Source organism: Triturus cristatus, chromosome 5_2 (assembly GCF_964204655.1).
Source record: "Triturus cristatus chromosome 5_2, aTriCri1.1, whole genome shotgun sequence".
NCBI classification, from domain to species: Eukaryota; Metazoa; Chordata; class Amphibia; order Caudata; family Salamandridae; genus Triturus; species Triturus cristatus.
The window spans coordinates 686,967,422-686,990,581 of NC_140588.1; positions in this window are offsets into that span (position 1 = coordinate 686,967,422).

The window sequence follows — 23,160 nt, forward strand, 5'->3', positions numbered from 1 at the left end:
GAGTTGACTGTACATCCTTAAAAATGTTTCAGCCGGATTCGTGGTTCCAACACGGATACCGCCAAAATTTGTTTGGCCCTGGGGGTCCCTGTGGGACACCATGAGCAGGCCTAGGGGGTCCTGACCCCCTTTACTTATTTTTTAACATTTTTTTCACCTTTTTTCTTGTGACTTGGTTCAACCGGGTCAAAAGATGGCTGCCAACACTTCCTGGTTTGAAGTGTTGGCAGCCAATCAGATCGCCGGCTTGAGATCGGGAGGGTTCGCAGAGCCTCCGCGGCCATATTTGTATATCTGAGAAATGTTTACATTTCTTAGGAACTACTGAACGGATTTACACCATTTTACAAAAAGATTGCTTTCTGAACCAAGAGGTGAATTTTGCCAAATTTGGTTTAATTCCGTTCACCAGTTCAGGCTGTAGACTTGTCTAAAGTTTACTATGGAAATTACCTTGGAGAAAAAGCCTTTTGGGGTCCCCCTTTTTCTCAGCCCCCGCTTGACAAATCACCCTGAATTTTTCCGCTCGCCACCTCCCCAGGGCCATCTACAAGATGGGAGGGGCAGCACAGCCCCCTCCAGTACCCTTGCTTGTCTCTGGGGACTGCCACCCCCCAGGGACTACTCCAGGGACATTGCCCTTTGCTATGGGATGGTGGGAGCACCGCTCCCGCCATGCCATAGCAAACTCTGGTCCGCTTCATGGAAGAAAGAGCATTGAAAATGCTCCTGCTTCCATGAAGTGGAGAAGAACTGCTTTTGGGCAGACAGAGCTGTATGTTTGAAGCTCCCTCTGTCCAAAAGCAATGCCTGCTCCCGTAGTAGGTGCAGAGTCGGCAGGTACAGCGGAGGCCTTAAGGCACCCCCCACAGTCCCGAACAACCTGGCCATGCCCAAGGGGATGGGGTCACCGGGGAAATCTCAGCCTGCAGGGGCGTGCTGGCCCCCTTTCCTTTTAAAAAAAACAAGATGAAGGCCTGGCCCTGGGGGGTCACACATACACCCTCCCTTTAAAAAAAATAATAATAATAATGGCTGGGCCCTGGGAGATGGAGTGCATGGGGCCAAAATTAGCCTGGGCTGCGCAGACACCCTTGCGTTACATTTTTTTTTTAAAGGATCAGGCCTTGGGGATGGGGTCCCAAAATGGTCCAGGGAAAGGGGGCCATGGGGCACCTCTTCATAAAAATAAAAAAATGCTGCAACTCGTGGGAGGTCCTGCCCCCTTTCTCCACTGCTCTGCAAATGCGATTCCTGGCGGCTCCTGGTTGGGGGATGAAGTCTCTTTGACAGTTGAGGGTCCTTAGGGGCCAAGAAGACCTCCTGTTACCTCTAACAAGTCCCACACAGTGGGATTGCTGAGAGGTGGACAGAGGCCATGCCACTCTCTCCACCACTCTGCAAATGAGCCTCTCACCACACTGCTGCTGGGGGATGAGGTCCCTGTGCTTCCTGAGGACCTCAGGAATAAAGTGGACTTATGAATCAGTGAGTGGCTATGTAAGTACTGGAATGGGTGTGTCAATGGTTTTGAGAATGGTGGTGTGAAAGTTGGAGTAGGTGTATGATAAGGTTATGAGTGGTGCATCAGAGATTCTGTAAGCTGAATTTCTCTGGTTTTGCACAAGTGAAATTTCCCCCTACCTATAACGTCCCTATAACCTTTGTTTTTTTTAGTAAATATACAAATATATATATATGAGCAAGGGCCAGGAAGCCGGAAACGCCTCATGAAGGAGCATTGCATTTTAACATGTATTAAATAAAGCAATATCTGGCACCAACTGAGAAAGTTGTCCGTACCTGCCTGTTTGTGCGCCAAGTGCACAAGGGAGTGTAATTGCCCTCTGGTCTGCAGTGCGGTAGCTGTAACTCAAGCAAAGGAGGAAGAATATATATATATATTCACTTAAAAAACCATAGGTTTCACACATGTTATAGTTAGGTGGACATTTCACTCGTAAAAAACAATGAAATTCCCCCGTTATAGTTAGTTCAGATAACTATAACTCGCACGACCGCCACTCTATCACAAGGATGATGTCATCAGTGATGTCATGAGTGATGCCACTGACCATGTCATGAGTGATGTAACGTCATGAGCAGTGGATTGCGGGCGCGCGAGTTATAGTTATCTGAACTAACTATAATGGGGGAATTTCATTGGTTTTTTACGAGTGAAATGTCCACCTAACTATAACATGTGTGAAACCTATGGTTTTTTAAGTGAATTTGCAATGCTTTTTAAATGCTAATTCCTAACTATAACATGTGTGAAACCTATGGTTTTTTAAGTGAATTTGTACGTTTTATTAAATGCTAAGTTATGTATGTATTATTATATATTATTTTAAAGGTTTTTCACCGTGCGCGCAACGTGCGCGCACCCCGCGATTTAAAAAAAAAATAAAAAAAAAAATTTCATCCTTCGGGGTCCTTCAGGGACCCCCTGACAAAGGCTAGGGGGTCAGGAACTCTCTACCCTGCCCCCTTTTCACATTCGCCACCTCTCTTTTTCAGTGTCGCACCCAAAACAAACAAAATGGCGGCCGACACTTCCTGATTTCGACCGATTTGAACGTTGACTGACATGTAACCACCAATCAGAATTACGCTTGAGCATGTAAGGATGCGCGCACGGTGCGTGCACGGTGCGCGCATATAGATATTTATGTACTTTTAACTGCAATTTTGTCAGGAACTACTGTACAGATTGACTCCATATATGCAAAAGGCACATGCCTGACCTGAGGACTACCTCTCTGCCAAATTTCAAGTAATTCTGTTCAGCCGTGCGGGCTGTACCTTCGACTAAATGTCCTATGGAAAAATGCATGGAGAAAACGCGTTTTGGGACCCCCCTTTTTTCTCGGCCCCGCTTGACGAATCACCCTGAGACTTTCAGGGTAGGAGCTGAGCGGAGCGCCCCATTAGTTTTGAAAATTTCGCGAGGATTCATCAACCGGCGCCAAAGTTATTCAAAATAGAATTTTCAGATTTCCTATGGAAACACGGTCCTAACTATATCTATCTACTGGCGACCGCCAGTAGATAATATATATATATATATATATATGGGGAAATTCCTTCTACTTTTCCTCCGCTCTCCCCAAGGCTCTCAGTAAAGGATCACAGCACCACGAACGACACTTCAAACTGATGCTTTATTCCTCACAAGTTGGTACAAGGCAACATAGACGGTAAGGACGGTCTACGCGTTTCGACACCCAGCCGTCTACTGGACCATAGAGTCCTGGAGCCCAGAATGTCATTTTAAAGTGCCAGTGCAAGTGCTATTAGTAAACAGTGAAGACATACTAGACATGTAAAGCATCGACAATTTTCAAATAAAGTTATTTTTCTAAGTGTTTTTCAAATTAATCCATATTATAGAATGGGAGAAAAAAGGAATTCAAAATAATTTGATAATATAATGCAATAGTGATCATGGTAAAGTGCCCAAAATTTTAGAAAATGATAGTAGTGCAAGTACACCATGCAGTCATTTTAACCTCTTCAGTGCCCATGACGAGATAGTCTCGTCATGGAGCACAGTTGCGCTGTGCCCATGACGAGACTATCTCGTCATGAACCCCACCCACTAGTGCAACGCCCGGCACAGGAGGGGGAAAGGGCGTGGCACTGAAGGGGTTAAATTATCTTCTATTGTTCAAGCATCAATGAGATTGCACGTATCAGTGTATATACAAATATTTACAAGAATCAGAACTATTTTGTAGGTCTATCAGTTATTTGACACTTCTATTGTTATCAATAATGAAAGCTAATACCTGAAGGTTTTTTGTCCAATTCAAAGTGATCAATCCAATGAACATGCAACTCTTATGAGTAAATATGAAGTACATAATACATTTTGGCTAAGAGAAGACAAAAAATGGCATATGTGTTGTTATGCACCATCTTTGCAGAATTAATCTATCATTTCATTTCTAACAGTTTTACCATATATTTAAAAAATTACGTAGAATATGATTATGAATAAGGGTCACCGAGAGTGAATATTGGATAGCAGTAATTTTGAAAGAGAATAAGTTCATCTTGATTTGAAGTTTAAAGTTCCCGTGTGCATGTGAGGAAGATCGTTATAACAAGTTCTCACTGATGGAGTATATGTGTTTTCCTCCTTGTTTATTTTTGTTGTTGTTAAAGATGTACATGCAATTCAGCATCTAAATTGTGACCCCACGGATTCTCTGTGCCAATGGATAAGATGGTTTTAGACTCAGCTCTTCGTAGGTCAAGGATTCTGTTGCTGCCTCTCTCTTTCTGTTTAATGATCTTGATTCCTGAGTATTTCAGTTGTTTGCAGTCACTGGAATGGAATTCAAAAAAGTGTTTTGCCATTGGATACGTGAAGTCTTTATTTTTGATTGCACGTAGATGCTGTAAGATACGAAGTTTGAGTTTATTGATGGTACTCCCTATGTACAATTTTTTGCACGGGCATTCCAGAATGTAGATGACAAATTTTGATTCACAGGTTATGTGATCCATGATTTTTTCTATGTGGCCATTTTGCAGTTGGTATGTGGTCATATTTTTCCCATGGTCACAGGCTTTACATTTTGAGCATTTCCAGAATCCTGGAGTGTTCAACCAAGATGGAATTACTTCTGATTTGAGTTCAAAGTGACTTTGTGTCAGTAAGTCACCCAGAGATGCCGTTCTTCTGTAGGTTATTCTAGGTGAGGGGGACAATACTTTATGAACAGTTTCGTCTAGCATCAAAATTCCCCAGTGTTTACGTATGATCCTCTGGAGGTCGTTGCTTTGGTTGTTAAAGTCAACAATCATATATATATGTGTGTGTGTGTGTGTGTGTGGTTGTGTGTGTGTGTGTGTGTGTGTGTGTATTACCTACTGGCAGTCACCAGTAGGTAGTTATAGTTAGAACCTTGTTTCTAATCATGAAGCGTTTTTTCTTTTGCCAATATCTTTGGTGCTGTTTATGATTCTTTGCGAAATTTTCAAAACTAATGGGGCAGTCAGGTCAGCTCCTGTGTTGAAAGTTTCAGGGTGGTTCATCAAGCGGGGGCTGAGAAAAAGGGGATCCCAAACTGTGTTTTCTCCATGTTAATTTCCTTAGGAAACTTTAGACACGGCTACAGCCCGATCTGCTGAACGGAATTACACCAAATTTAGAAAAAGGTAGTTCTTGGTTCAGAAAGTACTCTTTTTGTTATATGGTGTAAATCCGTTGAGTAGTTCCTGAGAAATTTAAACATTTCTCAGATATACAAATATGGCCACGGAGGATCCGCGAACCTTCACGTTCTTGAGCCTGCAATCTGATTGGCTGCCAGCAGTTCCAGCCAGGAAGTGTTGGCAGCCATCTTGTGACTCGGTTAAACTAAGTCACAAGAGAAAATGTAAAAAAAGGACTAAAAATAAGAAAAGAGTGAAGGGTAGAAACACCCTGACCCCCTAGGCCTTGTCATGGGGTCCCACAGGGGACCCCCAGGCCACAAAAAGCATTATTTTAAAGAAATTCAGCAGGAGTCGCATTGGGTCTGCAAATCCTGCCGAAATATATTAAAAAAAAGAAGTGCAGTCTCCTGCGCTTCATTTCTATTAAGCCTCCAGGTGGGCCAGGTCCTGGGGGGAATTGGAAATAGATATGAGGGGGGTCCACGGGAGCCCCCAAAGCCCCAGGGACTGCCACCTCCCCGGTGTGATAGTCATTAAATGTGGTTGGGACCGAGGCCCCCCTGCAGCCACAGATACCACCACCTCCCCGGGGCTTTATTTTTTTTTAAAGGCGTAAGTGGGGCTCCTGCCCTCCCATGCAGCCCTGAGGGCTGCCAGCCCCCAGGGCTATATTAATTAAATGCAGGGGCTATGCAGCCCCCCGCATCCCCGGGGACTGACACCTCCCGAGGGCTATTTTTAAAAATGAAGTGTAGGAGGGCTTGAGCCCCCCACACAGCCCTGGGGACCACCACCTCCATGGGGCACCAATTAAGAAAATGTGGGGGCCCGCTTTGGACCCACAGTCCCAGGTACCCCCACCTCCCAGGGGTTAAAGAGAAGATGGGAGGGGGTTGCACAGCCCTACTCCACCAGAACCATAATACGCATACCTGTCATCTGAGAGAGATGTTTCAAAGGAGAGGCTAGTACATCCACACACCCTACTATGCACACCTGTCATCTGAAATAAAGATCTCAAAGAAGAGAGTAGTTGCTTCCCATACACCTTACTACATACACACATGATCTGAGAAGGTCTCAAAAGAGATGCTAGTCTCTCTGAACACCATACTACTCACTCCCGTCATCTGAGAGAGGTCTAGAAGGAGAGGCTAGTCCCTCTCCACTCCATACTATATACACCTGTCATCTGAGAAAGAGGTCTGAAAGGAGAAGACCGTCCCTCTCCCCTCACTACTAGGCACACACGTCACCTGAGAGAGATGTTTCAAAAGATAAGCCAGTCCATGAAAACACCCTACTATGCACCCTACTATGCACACCCATCATCTGTGACAGATGTCTTGAAGGAGACGACAGTCCATCCACAATACCAACTATGCACACGTGTCATTTGAGAGAGAGGTCTCAAAGGAGAGGCTAGTCAATTAACACACCCTACTATGTATACCCGTCATCTGAGAGAGAGCTCACGAAGGAGAGGCCGGTCCTTCCAAAGGAGAGCCCATACCATCCACACACCCTCCTATGCAGAAATGTCACTTGAGAGAGAGGTTGGAAAGGAGAGGTCAGTAAATCCATACTCCCTACTACACACACCTATCATTACAGAGAGAGGTATCAGCAGAGACACCAGTTCCTCCACACCTTACTACACATACCTATCATCTGAGAGAGAGGTGTAGAAGGAGAGGCTAGTCCATCCATACACCCTACTATGTATACCTGTCATCTGAGAGAGAGCTCTCAAAGGAGAGGCTAGTACATACACACACCATACTATGTACACTCATCATTTGAGAGAGAGATCTGAAAAGAAAATGCCAGTCCTACTCACACCGGGAATCTGAGAGATAGGTCTGACAGGAGAGGGCAGTCCCTCCCAAAACCCTACTACACATATCCATCATCTGAAAGAGGGATCTCATAGGACAGGCCAGTTGCTCCTCATACACCCTACTACTCACATTTGTCATCTGAGAGAGAGGTCTTAAAGAAGGGACCAGTCCATCCATACATCCTACTATGTATACCCGTTATCTAAGAGAGAAGTCTCTAAGCAGAGGCCAGTCCCTGTAAACGAGATGCCATTCCACCCACGCACCCTACTATACACACTTGTCATTTTGGATAGAGGTCTAAAATGAGAGGCCAGTCATCCACTCACCCTACTATGCACACCTATCATTACAGAGAGAGGTACCAGCAGAGAGCAAGTCCCGCCACAAGCCCTACTATGCACATCCATCATCTGAGAGAGGTCTTGAAGGATAGGCCTATCATTCCTAACACTCTTCCATGAACACCTGTCAACTGAGAGAGATATTCTCAAAGGAGAGGCCAGTAAATGTACACACCATGCTACACACACCTTTCATGAGAGAGAGGACTTAAAGGAGTGGACAGTCCATTCATGCCCCCTGCTATGCATACCCATCATTTGAGAGAGAGATCGGAAAGGAAAAGCCAGTCTTACACAAACCGGGCATCTGAGAGATTGGTCTGAAAGGAGAGGCCTGTTCCTCCCCATTCACTACCATGCACACCAGTCATCTGAGAGAGAGTGGTCTCAAAGTAGAGACCAATCCATCTACACACCCTTCTACACACACCCATCATCTGAGCAATAGGTCCCAAAGGAGGTGCCAGTCCATCGATACAACCTAGTACACACACCTGTCATTTGCAAAAAATGTCTCAAAGGAGAGGCCAGTTCTTCCCCATTCACTACTATACACACAAGTCACCTGAGAGAGAGGTCTCATAGAAGAGTCCAGTTTCTCCTAATACACCCTACTATGCATACCCATCATCTGAGACAGAGGTCTGGATGGAGAGGCATGTCCACCCACCCAACCTACTATGAACACAGATCTAGAAGGAGAGGCTACTCCCTCCCTCCCCACTCCATACTATGTACACCTGTCATCTGAGAAAGAGATCTGAAAGAAGAGGACAGTCCTTCCCCATACCCTACTATACACCTCTGTCATCTGAAAGGGAGGTCTCAAAGGAGAGACTGGTTGCTTATACCTTACAACTCACACCCATCATCTGTGAGAGATGTCTCAAAGGGGAGGGCAGTGCATGCACGTACCCTACTAGGCACACCTGTCATGTGAATGAAAAGTCTCAATGTAGAGGACAGTGTATGCACACACCCTACTATGCACACCCATCATTTGACTGTCAGATCTGAAAGGAGACACCATTCCATCCACGTACCCCACTAGGCACACCTATCAGCTGTGAGAGAGGTGTGTAAGGAGAGGTAATTTCCTCCCCACTCAATACTACACACACCCATCATCTGAGAGAGAGGTTTCAGAGGATAAGCCAGTCCATCCACACATCCTACTGTGCACAACCGCCATCTGAAAGGTCTCAAAGGAGAGAGTAGTTGCTCCACATACACCCTACTACTCACACCTGTCATCTGAGGAAGAGGTCTTGAAGGAGAGGCCATTCTATCCATACACCCTACCACACACACCTGTCATTTGAGAGAGAGCACTCAAATGAGAGGGCAGTGTCTCCACACACTCTATTTTATTTATTTATCTCACTTGTAAAGCACTCTGTCACCTAGCAGGCATCCTGGCGCTGACATTCAGAGTGCACAATTTGTGGGTATACCCCGGGAGCTGACAACAAATCTAGACTTTGGGAAACAGCCATGTTTTTAATCTCTTCCTAAAGGGGAGAAGATCCCTAACTTGTCTCAGTCAATTCCAGTGGAAGTTCGTTCCATAATCTGGCAGCTGATACACCCAAGGCTTTACCACCTGATTTTACTTTCTTGACTCTCTGTATTTTCACCAGTCTGGCTGAAGAGGAACGCAGGTTTCTCCCTGGTATATACCATTCAAACTTTCTCTGCATGGAAACAGGTCCTGCGTTCCTCTTCAGTGGCTGAAGAGGAACGCAGGTTTCTCCCTGGTATATACCATTCAAACTTTCTCTGCATGGAAACAGGTCCAGTCCCATGCAGGGCTTTGAACACTAAGCAGAGAGATTTAAATTGGATTATTTGTCTTATTGGGAGCCAATGCAGCTCCGCCAAAGCCAATGAGGAGGAGGAACCTCTGGGCCATCCTAAGGCTAGCTTGGCTGCTGTTGACTGAATCCTCTGAAGTCTATCTAAAAGATATTTTGGGGACTCTAACAGCAGTGCATTGCAGTTATCTAATCTGCTTAATATAGTACTTTGTACTACTAGTGCTCGCGCTTGGGAAGGCAGCAGGGGAAAAATCTTCCGCAGAGTTCTAATAATGGCGAAACATCTTCCCACCATTTTGTTAACCTGAGCCTCCAACGTTAGTTTGTTATTAAACATAACGCCCAGGTTCTTAACCTTCTCCACGAGCCTCAGTGCTGTCGGTGTATCTAAGGGCCAGAAATTTCCAGGAAACACAGAAGGAACCTTTCCCAATGAACAGTAGAGGACCTCGGTCTTTCCAGCATTAAATTGCAATGATTTTTCCCTCAACCAATGAGCCGTAGCCCGCAGGCAGCCATGAAACACTTCCAGAGATGTCGACTGATCTCCCTCTAAGGAGAGAATCAGTTGCGTGTCATCGGCATAATTTACGATGTTAATGTTATGCGCCCTTATGACAGCGATCAGGGGTTTCATGTAATTTTTTAATAAAATTGGGCTAATTGCGGAGCCCTGAGGCACGCCATGAGTGATGTTAGTAAAGGCAGATTGGTAAGGGGGGAGGGCCACCACTTGTCTCCTTTCTGAAAGAAAGGATTGAAACCAGCTCAGAGCAACGCCACTCACCCCTACCTCCCTCAGTCTCCTCAACAGGAAGGCATGGTTGACCGTATTGAATGCAGCAGACAGGTCAGGCAGAATAAGAACTGCTGCTTGGCCCCCGTCTGCCAGCATCCGAAGCTCATCCATCATGGTCACCAAGGCTGTCTCAGTGCCATGAACAGGCCGGAAGCCAAATTGTACATCCTCTAAGATTTTATCCATTTCCAGATGTTTTGAAAGATAGCTTCCAACCACTCTTTCTACAATTTTGGCAGGAAAAGGCAAAAGGGAAATGGGCCTATAGTTATTGGGGCTGGCAGGGTCCAGCGTGGACTTCTTTAAAAGGGGTGTCACCAGTGCCCGTTTCCAATGAAACAGGACCACTCCACTAAGAAGAAACTGATTACAGATTAGCCAAAGTGTAGGGAACAACTCTGCTTCAAACTCTTTCCAAATTTTCTGTGGCAGAGGGTCCAAAGGTGATCCAGAAGAGATACCTAGAGCCACCCTACCAAAATCCTCTACCGACAGTGTCCCAAGCTCAGTTAGATTATTGATAGAATGAGTCTCTGAGCCTCTGGTTGTGGCATCAGTACCACTCATAGAACTGCCACTGAGATCGTTGATTTCTATAATTTCTGACTCAGGTTGCCAAGGATCCCCACCAAGGTCATCAATGATAGTTTTAATTTTGTCATTGAAAAACCTTGCCAGTCTATCACATAAGTCTTGGGAGGGAGGTATCTGATTCTTTATGCAGTCGGGACTGATTAAATTATTCAATATATTAAAAATGCTTCTAGATCTATTAGGAGCATTCAGGATAGTATTGGAAAAAAAATCAGCTTTGGCCATCTTTCCTTCTTTCTTATAGCACACAATCGTAGTTTTCCAAATATGTTTATCCTTGTCATCATATCTCCTTCTCCACTTTGTCTCCACCTGTTTACAATCAAGTTTCAATTTTTTTAGTTTGTCATTAAATCATGGGGCCGATGGTCTGCCCCCTCTCTTGTGATCTTTTAGTGGAGCAGTTGAGTCCAGTACAAAGGTAATCTGTGAGCAGAGGGTTACATAATTCTCCTCCACCTGCTTATCGAAAAGCAGTCCTCCAAATGAAACGCAGGGGCCGAACCTCTCTTCCTTCACATCTAACATGGGCTTCAATTGGAATTCTATAGAGCATATTATCAAGCCCATTATCGCCATTTTAGCTGCAGTTTTCTGCTGCTAAAGCGGCGATAATTTTATCGCCTGACATGATAATATGCCCCATAGTTACTCACGATACTGGCTAACTGAATGTTGTAGCTAGGATTATCCACTTGAAATTAAATCAAAAAATGATCGGACCAGTCCAATGGCAAAATATCCACAATATTAAGGACTTGATCCCCTGAGAAAATTAAATCAAGTGTATGTCCTCCCTTATGTGTTGCCTTAGCCACCCGTTGGTATAGGCCAAGGCCTTCGCATGACTGGAGGACATTGTTGAAGCCAAAATCAAGAGTTCCATTTAACCAAAGATTAAAATCCCCCAAAATCACTAATCTAGTGTGAGTAGCAGCCATGTTAGTAATGGTCTCCATCAGCGACTGCTGCTGTTGGACACTGAGAGCCCCCGGGGGTCTGTAACAGACAATCCCTGTCAAAATATGTCCATGAACATCCTTAATGGCAAAACCGAGTAATTCAAATCCTTCAATTGAATCAATAGCTATTGAAGCAATATTCCAGGAATCTTTGTAAATCACACCGACTCCACCTCCCCTCCCACTCAATCTAGGTTTATGGCAGATTTTATACCCAGGCGGACAAGCCCAGCCTGGATCTACTTCACACTCAGAGTGGGTCCAGGTTTCTGTCATGAACAAAACGTCCAATTCTTGGAGTTCCAGCAGCAGCTGTATTTCCACGCTGCGTTTGGGTAATGATCTTACATTAAGCAGCCCGCAAGTAAGAATGCCTTTTTTTAAAAAGGCTGATGTAGGGAATGCAGTCTCCTCAAATGTAAATTCAACCCTACCCTTTCCAGACTCACCAATGTTGCAAAGTTCTACACTGGTGTATCTTAAAGATCGACAGGCTCTATCACTTCCCAACATTCCTCTAAAAGGGGCAGCATGGCTGGCGCTGTGCGCGGCCTTTGCGCGGACGGACGCAGAAGAGCTAGCCTTTCACACAAGTGTCTCCTTTATGCGAATGTGGCCCCGAAAGCTGTACCGCTAACCTTTAAAAATGGCAGTTCCGCTCTAACAGACGAAAGCCGCGAGGTCAGGAACCAGCAGTCAGCCCCTAGAAGTAAGTAAAATACTTTAAAACCTCCCAGCAGCAATCGGTTATAATTTTAGTAAATAGTCACAATTTTAATTTTAATAAAAAAAGTCACAATTATTAAAAATCCTTTTTTAAAACCAATTGTTTCAAATGTTACAGAAATACCCCCAGACAGTGCAAAACGCAAAAAATGCACACCTATCATTACAGACTGAGGTCACAACAGAGAGTCCAGTCTCTCCACACACCCTACTATGCACACCTGTCATCTAAAAGAGAGGTCTCAAAGAAAAGAGTAGTCACTCCCCATACACCCTACTATGCATACCTGACATCTGAGAGAGATGCCTCAAAGGATAAGCTGTTCCAACCGCACACCCTATTGCGCACACCTGTCATTTGAGATAAAGCACTCAAAGGAGAGTGTAGTCCATCCACACACCCTACCATGCACACCTACCATTACAGAGAGAGGTCTCAGCAGAGGGGCCAGTCGCTCCAAATACCGTACTATGCACACCTGTTATCTGAGAGACAGGTCTCAAAGGAGAGACCAGTCCTTGCAAAAGAGAGGCCAGTCCATCCACACACCTTACTATGCAGAGCTGTTATTTGAGATAGAGGTCTCAAAGGAGGAGGTAGTCCATTCACACACTCTTCCATGCACACCTATCATTACAGACAGAAGTCTCAGCAGAGAGGCCAGTCCCTCCACACACTCTATTATGCACACCTGTCATCTGAGAAAGAGATTCCAAAGGAAAGACCAGTCCATCCACAAACCCTACTACGAACACGTCTTCTGAAAGAGATGTCTCAAAAAAGAGAGTAGTCACTCATCATACACCCTAATGCACACACCTGTCATCTGAGAGAGATGTCTCAAAGTAGACTCCAGTCGCTCTATACTCCCTACTACGCACACCTGTATTTGAGAGAGAGGCCTCAATGTAGAGGCCAGTCTGTCCTCACACCATACTATGTATGCCAGTTATCAGAGAGAGTGGTCTCAAATGAGAGGCCAGTCCCTGCAAAGAAGAGGCCCTTCTATCCACACATCCTACTACGCCCACCTGTTATTAGAGAGAGAGGTCTGAAAGGAGAGTACAGTCCATCCATACACCCTACTACACACACCTATAATTACAGAGAGAGAACTCAGCAAAGAGGCTAGTCCTTGCTAAGCCTGGGCAAAGCACTACGCTACGCTCGCGTAGTTTGTGAAGTTCGCGCTACTTCGCACTACGCAAACTGCACGTAGCACAGTGCGAACACGCGTAGCGTAGTGTTGCGTAGTGCTGCGGTCATTTTTTGCTTGCTCGCGGTCCTCAACGTCAAGTTGGCGACCGCGAGCAAGCAAAATGACATCCCGGCGAGACTTTTTCCTTGTTTGCGATCAGCATCTTCAAGTTGGCGATCGCAAGCATGGAAAATAAACATCCCGGCGATATTCCCAACGCGAGGAGGTCAGGTTTCTCATTGCGAGTGGTCGCGTATGCTCGCGACCGCTCGCGATGAGAAACTACCAGTTCGCGTTGAGAAAGCTGAAGCTTGAGTAAAAATCTACTCGAGCAGCAGAAAACTACAGCTCGCACTGTGCAAGATGCCATTTTCAATGATTGCACAGTGCCGGTTGCTTGTCCGCACTGTGCAATCATTGAAAACGACATCTGGCACAGTGCGAGCAAGGTACTACGCAGTTCGCGAAGTGCTACGCGTAGCTCGCGTAGTGCGAACTTCACTTTGCGTAGCTTCGCGAAGTGCTACTTCGCGAACTACGCCCAGGCCTAGTCCTTGCACACCCTACAACACACACCCATCATCTGAAAGAGAGGTCTAGAAGGAGAGGCTAGTCCCTCGAGACACTCCACTACATGAAGCTGTCATGTGGAAGAGACAGGTCTGAAAGGAGAGGGCAGTCCCTCCCCACACCCTACTACACACATCCATCATTTGAGAGAGAGGTTGCTGCAGGGATTCTGTGTAAACATTTCTGACTGAGTCACCATACCACATCAGTACCTATGAAACCCAATCGTAACTAGCTCATAGTGCCTTACCTGCCCTCTAAACCCTGGCACGTTTGGCTCAGGACCTCTCCTCTACAAGAATTCTCCTCTCTGTTTTTAAAATGCACGTCTCAGTGTATATGATATGAGCTGTCTATTAAAAATAGCAGATGTGAATATATGTTGTGTCTAAATGCCAAGCTACCTATGAGATGTTCAGACATAGTCCTAGAGAGAAGAACCATAATCAAAAGCATGCAGTGTTTTGCTAAAAAAATGTAATGACACAAAATAAATGTGCTGAGTGCACGGTGCACAAAGCAAAATAGCCTACAACTTGCAGTTAGGCTCAAATAAAGGATCACTAAATGGGTTCTAAAGGGAACTCGCAACAAGGTCTTGAATGAGGGTCCAGTCAATTCACACGCCCCACTATGCACATCTGTCATCTGAGAGAGAAATTTGGAAGGAGAGGAGAGTCCCTTCTCACACCCTATTGTGGACACCCATTAACCAAGAGGATTCTCAGTAAGGAGTCTAGTCCCTTTCATATACTACTATTTCCATAGACTTGTGTTGTGTTCCCACAATAGTCTCGCAAGAGTAGAGTGCAAGCTTCAGGGGTAAGGCTTACCGCATGAGGCTCGTGTGATCCCTCAAGTGTCTTCCAAGAGTCTCGAGAGTCTCAAGAGATCTTCTGGGGAGAAGTAAAATATAAGACCCAAGGCTCAACCAATAGTTACCATTCTTATTACATGGTTGAAGAAATTATGTGATTGGGTGCAGAACCAGAGATAGTTCACATTGTTGTTGGTGGTTCGGGGGAGAAGGAAGTATGTTGCAAATGTGTTCCACAGAAGGGACTGAATTTGGAACTGAGACAGACTGATGTCTTCAGTTGCATGGAAGCAACTGCTCTAGGTTCAGGTAATTAAAAATATACTTTATGAACTTTGTTGAGATGCGCAGTAAGTGCACTACTGTTGGTAACCGTATTTTATACAAGGTTTAGTAAGTCAAAAGCTGTTTGTAGAGGTGTATGTTTCTTAATATAGGTTTTGAGAGGTAGACTTGACAATGTAGAGAGATCACCAAGTATTGTGTCAAAAAAAGAAATGCTCAATTTGTATGTTGTTGTAAGTCAAAGAGGCAGTGTTTCTGAAATTATAAAACAAAGATTCTGCAATCTGATATATAAGCCGGGAATCTTTATGAACCTTACTGTGACATATTTTACCTAGGGGTGGGCGGAATTTGCGTAGTCGTGCTACGCAAAGCTCCGCAAAACGGTAAAAAATCTCCGCGAACACACAGAAATTCAGCGAAAACGCAGAATTGCATGTTCGCAATGCTTTTTTCATGTTTGCGATCGCTGTTTGCGTGCTCGGTGGGAAATATCTCGCAAACACGCATTTTGAGAATGCAAACAAGCAAAAAAATCCACGAAGCCGAGGAACGCAAAATGTTGTGCAATTCCGCGTTCTCTGCGGAATGTGAAATTACCCGAATTTCGCAAATTCCGTGAGCGGAACGGAATTTACCACCCAGGCCTAACTTTCCCCTATGAGATCTTTGAGTGGAGATATTGCTTTTTCTAGAGTAAAACACTGTGTTCACTGTTAGGGAAGGTGTGTAAAGAGGAATGTGTTACTTTTGATATTGTTATGGGACCATGTTTGAAGGCAAGTTATAATTTAATTGTTAATAAAAAATGCAGTGCAGGGTGTGGAATTTTTTAAGAGACACGTATTGTGAAGTTAGTGGTACAGTACATATAAATATGTGAATGTGAGTGGAAAATGTAGAAATCTTCAGAGAATATAGTGATGAATCATTGTTATCAATTATTGATCAGTATGTAACTTTAAATCTTTTGGTAATTTAGCCTTTTTTTAGGGGAAGAAATGAAAACAAAAGCTCTGAAAAACAGAAGTACCATGTCACACTATATATGGAGGAGGAAACAGAGATTGTTTAATTTGGAAGAACAACAGAACAGTGCCTGTGTGGAAAGTCAGGGAAAACAATGTAATTGCACAACTGCTGTTCTGTTCTTCCTACTGCCTACAGCAATATTTGTACCCTTGGGGAAGCTTGCTCTCTGGAGCTCTACTTTTCTTATTGACAACATGATTTGCTTCCTTAAACACCATAAAAGTGCTTTATTTATAAAAGGAGAGTTGTTATCTGCTTAAGCAGTAAGTACCTGGGGAGAGGTAGTATCTGCAAGTTGAAACAAAGTGTAGACTGCTGAAGAACTGTGTAGTTTGGGTGCACAAGCTAGGCTTGCCTTAGCTATGCATTCAGAATGACAGCATCTACAATATTCTATGTTCCTGTAATGGATGAAACACACTGGTTGTTTCCAATGTCCCAGCTGAACTCCTTTTTTTAAAAATTTTAGTTTATTTGAAGAGACTTTTTTGCCACCTAGCCTGCCAGAAAAATGACTATTAAAGGAGATATTATTTGGAAGGCTAGGGTGGCTGAAAGAAAGGAAAAAAAGATCGACGTACATCAAAATCAAGTAGGCAAATGAATCAAAAGGGGAGGAGAAACTGGTGCCTGTTCATGAGAGAGAATTGTGTGAGTGTGTCCTTACATTCAAATATGCACACCGGTTATCCATGACACAGTTGTCAACAGAGAGGATACTCCATATTATACCCTCTTAATGACATTCATTATCATGAACAGGGATATGAGCAGGCAGAGAGAGCAGTCTCTACCCACAGCCTATTTTGTACATGTGTTAGTCTGGGGAGATTTCTGAGCTGACCTGACAGTCTCTCCATAATGTAGACAGCATGCTTGTCAACCAAGAGCAACTTTTCAGTATAGTGCTAATTTCTACCCCACATCCTAGTTGTAGATCTGTTATTCAACAGAGATGTCTCAGCAGAAAGGTCAATCCCTCCCAAAACTACTATACGCATACCCAGCATCAAAGTGAGATATCTAAGGATAGGGGCCAGTCACTCTCCACAGCCTACTACATGTATCCGTCATCCTAGAGAAAGGTCTCAGCAGAGAGGCCAGTACCTTCTCACCCCCTAATGCACCCACCTGTAATCTGGGAGAGGTCTCTGTGTAGAGGCTGTTTTTTTCCTACATCCAAGTACACACACCATTCACCCTAGAGAGAGTCCTTAGTGTTGAGGCCAGTCATTTCCTCCACTGTAATGTAAATCCTTGTTGTCCTGGGGAAAGGTCTCACTGGAATGGCTAGTCCTAATTATACTCTACTATATATAGTGGTTATCCTGTGGTGAGGTGTTTTTGAAGAATCCAGTCTCTCGTCACTTCCTGCTATATACTGCTGCTATGCTGTGGAAAGCTGGGACTATAGTGTTCACTTTTTCCTAAAGTCCTGAGAGAAGGAAGTAAAAGGTGTAAGTACTGAGAGTGTACATTATGTGATTTAAAAAAAATTGCAATTTTTTTAGAGTCTCACAATATCATGAAAAACCGGTAGGGGAGGTAGAGAAAATTGTTTATAGAGAAAGGTGTCAATGCACAGGCTTATGTGTTTGAATACTCTACAAACCACACTGAAGAATACAGACTTGTTGTCCATGAGAAATACACTAAATGCTCGAGAGAGGAGTAATACATGGCTGAAGGTAGGCGTTTGGGTGCTCCTATGCTAGTGGAAGGCTGACAGCATCAAAATCTGTCCCAATAGAGAGGTTTTAATTGAGAATGTTGTGTGTTTTTGTGTTTAGACTATAGGGAGGAGGTGTCTAAGGGATAACTACTGTGAAGAAAATAAATGTATATTGTTTTTAAGTAATTTTATGATCTTGTGGGAGTCTCGCAGGATTGTGAATAGTAAAAAGGAATAGTTGCGTTCTCAATACACTTCATTAGCAGGAATGCATATTGTGGTGCTTGTTTTATCTGGAGTAGAAAGATACTGGTGTGGTCATTTGCATTTAAGAAAGAACTCCAAGTTCAGGTATTAAGTATTATATGTTAAATCTTTGTTGTGGAATGTTAGTAAGTGTACTAATGTTGGTACACTTAATCTACAGTACGTTTGCAGAGTGAAAAGCTGTTTGGGGAGTTGTTGATATGTTAATATAGGTTTTGATAGGTATTGATTAGAATGTAAAGATTTAAAACAACCTTCAACCAACACGTGTTTTGTGGCGAGTAGGGGTGGGCAGAATTTGCGAAATTCACTTTCGCAAATTATCGCGAAAATGTTAAAAATCTCCGCAAACACGCGGAAATATCGCAAAGATTGGAAGTTTTTTTCCCGCCCGTTCGCGGTATTTTCTGCGTGGTCGTGGCTCGCCAATTTACCCATGCGGTTGCTCGCAGGCGTGGCCATCTTGTTTTCACTTGTGTCGCGGTGCATGATCGCGAGAAGAAAGACGTGATCGCGCGACGCATGACGTTACTGCGGGCGCGAACTGTCGCGAGACAGCGCAAATGGCTACCAACAATCCAACATCTCGTGGAGAACGCGACCGGATCGGGAAAACTTGTCGGCGAACGCGGGGATTCAGGTAAGGCGATCACGCGAATGCGAGAATGTATTATTTTACAGCGCGAGCAAGAAACAAATTATCGCTAAGCTGTGGAATGCGGAAATTTTGACATTTTCGTGCTTTCCGCGGAACGCAAAATGCCAAATTATCGCAATTTCCGCAAATGGAACGGTATTTTGGCCCAGGCCTAGTGGCGAGCTATGCTGCTTCTTCAGTGCTGAAATGAAATAAGGAGACTGTTATATCCTGAGTATTACATTTAATTGTAATCAGCCTAGGTCCTCCTAGCTGCTCAGCCAGAGTGAGAGATGGTAACGGAATGTTGGTGTGACTGTGATGCGTGGAATGCCTGGGTGCCTGTGTGGATAAGTGGTGACAGTTGGAGATGGGCTGAGCAGCTAGGCAGGCTGCTCCTGGTGGGGCTGGTGTAGGAGCTGGTACATGGCTGAACTAAGACTGATAGTACCTGGTACTGGAACCAATAAAGAAGACTTAGAAACTTACTACATGGCTACCAGTGTCTTCATGTACAGAGCACAACAGAGACTTACTTCTAAGACCAATCCAAAGAATTTACAACTACATTTTTGATACGAGTTCACACAATAATATAAATTACATATACTTTCTGTAAATTTCTATATTTTTAACAGTTTGTGCCCTTCTAAAAGTATCCAATGGTTTAGACATAGTATTGGTTACTTATAGAAAGAAACAAACTCTTAAAATGTACTGAGTCTGAGTGATTCCATTAGATTTCCATGAATGGAGACTACCAATTGGCTGTCAGAGAAACCATATGAAAATTATAAGTGTTATAACTGTCTATGTTGTCAGTACATGCTAGATGAAACTAGAATTCACAGGAAATGATGGTAGATTTGATCATTCACTAACTGCAATACTACCTTATGTGTATATTTAATTCTATGTCTATGTAATGAACAATATATAGGCTCAACTATTCACCCTTTAAAAGAAAGAGCTAAGGAACATATGGATTAAATCAAGAAGAGTGTTACTAAGTCACCATTGTGCAAACAATTTTAAGAGCAACATAAAAATATAGATATATTTGGAATTCAGATCATAGGCATTGATAATATTAAGGCCAATTACAGAGGAGGAGACAGAATACACAGACTATGCCTTAAACAAACATGGTAGATCGAACACTGCATATAGTAGATGTTGGACTAAACATTGACAGGGAATTGCATATAACTATTTCAATCTCTGTAAAGCTACAACTCACTGAGGGAGAACTTGATGCTACCATTCTATGAGAATGAGACAGACTTTTGTCCAGTTTTTTGACTCATTAAAGTGACCATTAGTTTATCTTAACAAGTTTATATTTGATGATATTATCAAGCTAGATCTACTTTTTCAGAAATTTCTATTATCGTGATATGCAAGTTCTTATTTTTGTTTCATTTGTGTTTACTGACAACGTATTTCTATCTTTCATGCCGATTAATCTCTCTGAGACCTGCCCTGATATTGATATAGTGATCATATAGATAGCAAAAGTTACATCTTTGTTGCTTTGACTCCAAAATTCTCTTACATTTTCAACCAGTTTACCAGTAGCTTCCTGGAATTTATTAATACCGAAATATCACAAGGGTTATTAGTTTGAATCCTGCCGTGACCACTATACCACTGCTTTGTATTTAGCTTTACATTTGGGGTGGTTATTTAACTTCGGGCTCTTCTTTTGCCCATTAGATGTTGCTTATATGTTTATCTATTATGTTGATCTATTTCTTTAAATTTGGGGATGCGCACAAGAAAGAAGGAGGGGGCTGAGGACTGCAGGCATTAGCAGTGACAGTGGCAGTTTGCCCAACACGTAATTTCCACACCAGGAGGTGCTTAAACAGATTCCTGTTCCCCGGCAGCATGAGAAACCCACAAGAAAGTAGGAGGGGGGCTGAGGACTTCAGGCCCCAGCAACGACAGCGGCAGTGTGCCCGATATGTCATTTCCACACCAGGAGACTCTAACAAGAAAGTATGAGGGTCGCTGAGGACTTCAGACCCCAGCAATGAACGACAACCTGCAGTTTGCCCGACATGCCCTTTCTGCGCAAGGAGGGGCTTAAAACATTTCTGTTCCCCCGCTGCATATGACGAGCACAAGAAAGAAGGAGGGGGGCTGCATCGACAGCGGCAGTTTGTCTGACACATCACTTCTGTGATGAGCGGTGCTTAAAACATTCCTGTTCCCCCACTGCATGGAAAGGGCACAAGAAAGGTGGTGGGGAGCTGAGGACTTCAGGCCCCAGCAACGATAGCAGCAGTTTGCCCAAGACGTAAGCTCCGCGCCGAAGGCACATAAAAATATTCCTGTTCCCCTGCTGTGTGGGGGAAAAGGACTGATTTTTATATGCTTATCTATTTGGTCGATCTACTTCTTTAAATATGTGGATGCCCACAAGAAAGGAGGAGGGGGGCTGAGGACTTCAGGCCGTAGTAACAACAGTGGCAGTTTGCCCGACACGTCATTTCCACACCACAAGGTGCTTAAACATATTTCTGTTCCCCGGCTGTGTGAGACACCTACAAGAAAGGGGAGGGGGACTGAGCCCCAGCAACGACAGCAGCAGTTTGCCCAATATGTCATTTCCACGCCAGGAGGTGCTTAAAAACATTCCTGTTTCCCAGCAATGTGGGACATGCACAAGAAAGTATGAGGGTGGCTGGGGACTTCAGGCCCCAGCAACGAACGACAGCGTCAGTTTGCCCGACATGTCATTTCTGCACAAGGAGGCACATAAAAACATTTCTGATCCCCCGCTGCATGGGACACACACAAGAAAGGAGGAGGGGGGCTGGTGACTTCAGGCCCCAGCAACAACAGCGGCAGTTTGTCTGACGCATCACTTCCGAGCCAGGAGGTGCTTAAAACATTCCTGTTCCCCTGCTGCATGGAACCTGCACAACAAAGGCGAGGGAAGGTGAGGACTTCAGGCCCCAGCAACAGAAACAGCAGTTTGCCCAAGACGTGATTTCTGCACCTGGAGGCGCTTAAAAGCATTCCTGTTACCCCGCTGTATGGGATGCGCATAGGCTGTGCCTGGGCCAAGCCCAGGCCAAGAGCGGGCCTGTCTGTGGCCATCAGAGCCCAGAAGAGGCTGGGCTGGGCCACCCCCCTAAGAACTGCCCCTTGGATTTTAAGGTATTGTGTGCTCCAGGTGGCTAGTTAGCGGCTTTTCTTCCAGATATATCCAGCGGGCCAATGGTATTTGTCCATCACAAAGTGTGGACTAGAAATGGGGAAAAGTCTGTTGATGGTGGGGGTGTGGAAGCACAGGCAAAATCCAACAAAGCCATGCAGGCATGTCAGCATGCTGGGAGCAATTGTGTACTTGATCGCATTGATAGCCCGGATGGACCCCCACCTCACCTAAATCAGAGATCACAAAAAAATCCCCTCAATATTTAGGAAAGCTAATACATGAAGTAGTAGGCCTACCCAACCTGTGTCGATTGTTACTGAGACATCAAATTTAGCTACCCATGTAGCTGATAAAACCCAAGGTCTGCATGATATTTATTTTACACATAGCAACAGGTTCACACCCCTCCAAAACTTGACTGATGACAAGGCGGGTAGGGAGGGTATGGAGGGAGGCACGGAGGGAGGGGAAGTGGTGGCAGGCAGGGGGATTAAGGGGGAGATTCTTTAAAAAAGGAGAAACCCTTGCATAATCCTCCCTCATGAGCTGCCTCTGCAGACACCAAGCGTAGCTTATTTGAAGTAGCCACATCCAGGGACCCACAGGGGGACTAGAACAGTGCGCCCGCAAGCAGTTAGGGGCTTATTTGTACAACAGGGCCCTTGCCTCACTAACGACCTTCACCTAGGAACAACCAAGACCCTAACTTGTCATCCTGAAGTGACCAAGTACCATCGGCCCCAAAATGTATATATATGATCAATGTGCCCAAAGTTGCCATTCATATGAGGTATGAAGGAGAGGATTCCCTCATAAACAAAACAATACACTGGATTCTCCATGTGAGAGGTTGCCACTCAGTGATAACGTATGACATTTTGCGAGCGAGAAGGCTTACCCACCCCAACAGTCCTACAGACTGTGCTGAACTGTGTCTGACTGTGGAAAAGCGGGCCCACAATTTGAGTGCCCTGGATGCTAGATTCTGTACCCCTACATCCTCAAACATCCAACTCAAAAATGGATTGCCCCGATGCCCCTGCCATCAGTTGCCCGCCCTGTGTCCCCCATTTAGGCCTAGATTCCACCCTAGTAGTTAATAATTGACTACAGAATCTAGGTACTTGTTTATGTCCAAAGCCCCCATCAGTCCGCCTTTCAAATGCTCAGAATACTATTACAAATAGCAGTCAATCCAACAAGGGCTATATTACAAACTCCTCATCTCATGGAGCCTCGTATGAAGGAGAATCATCTGAT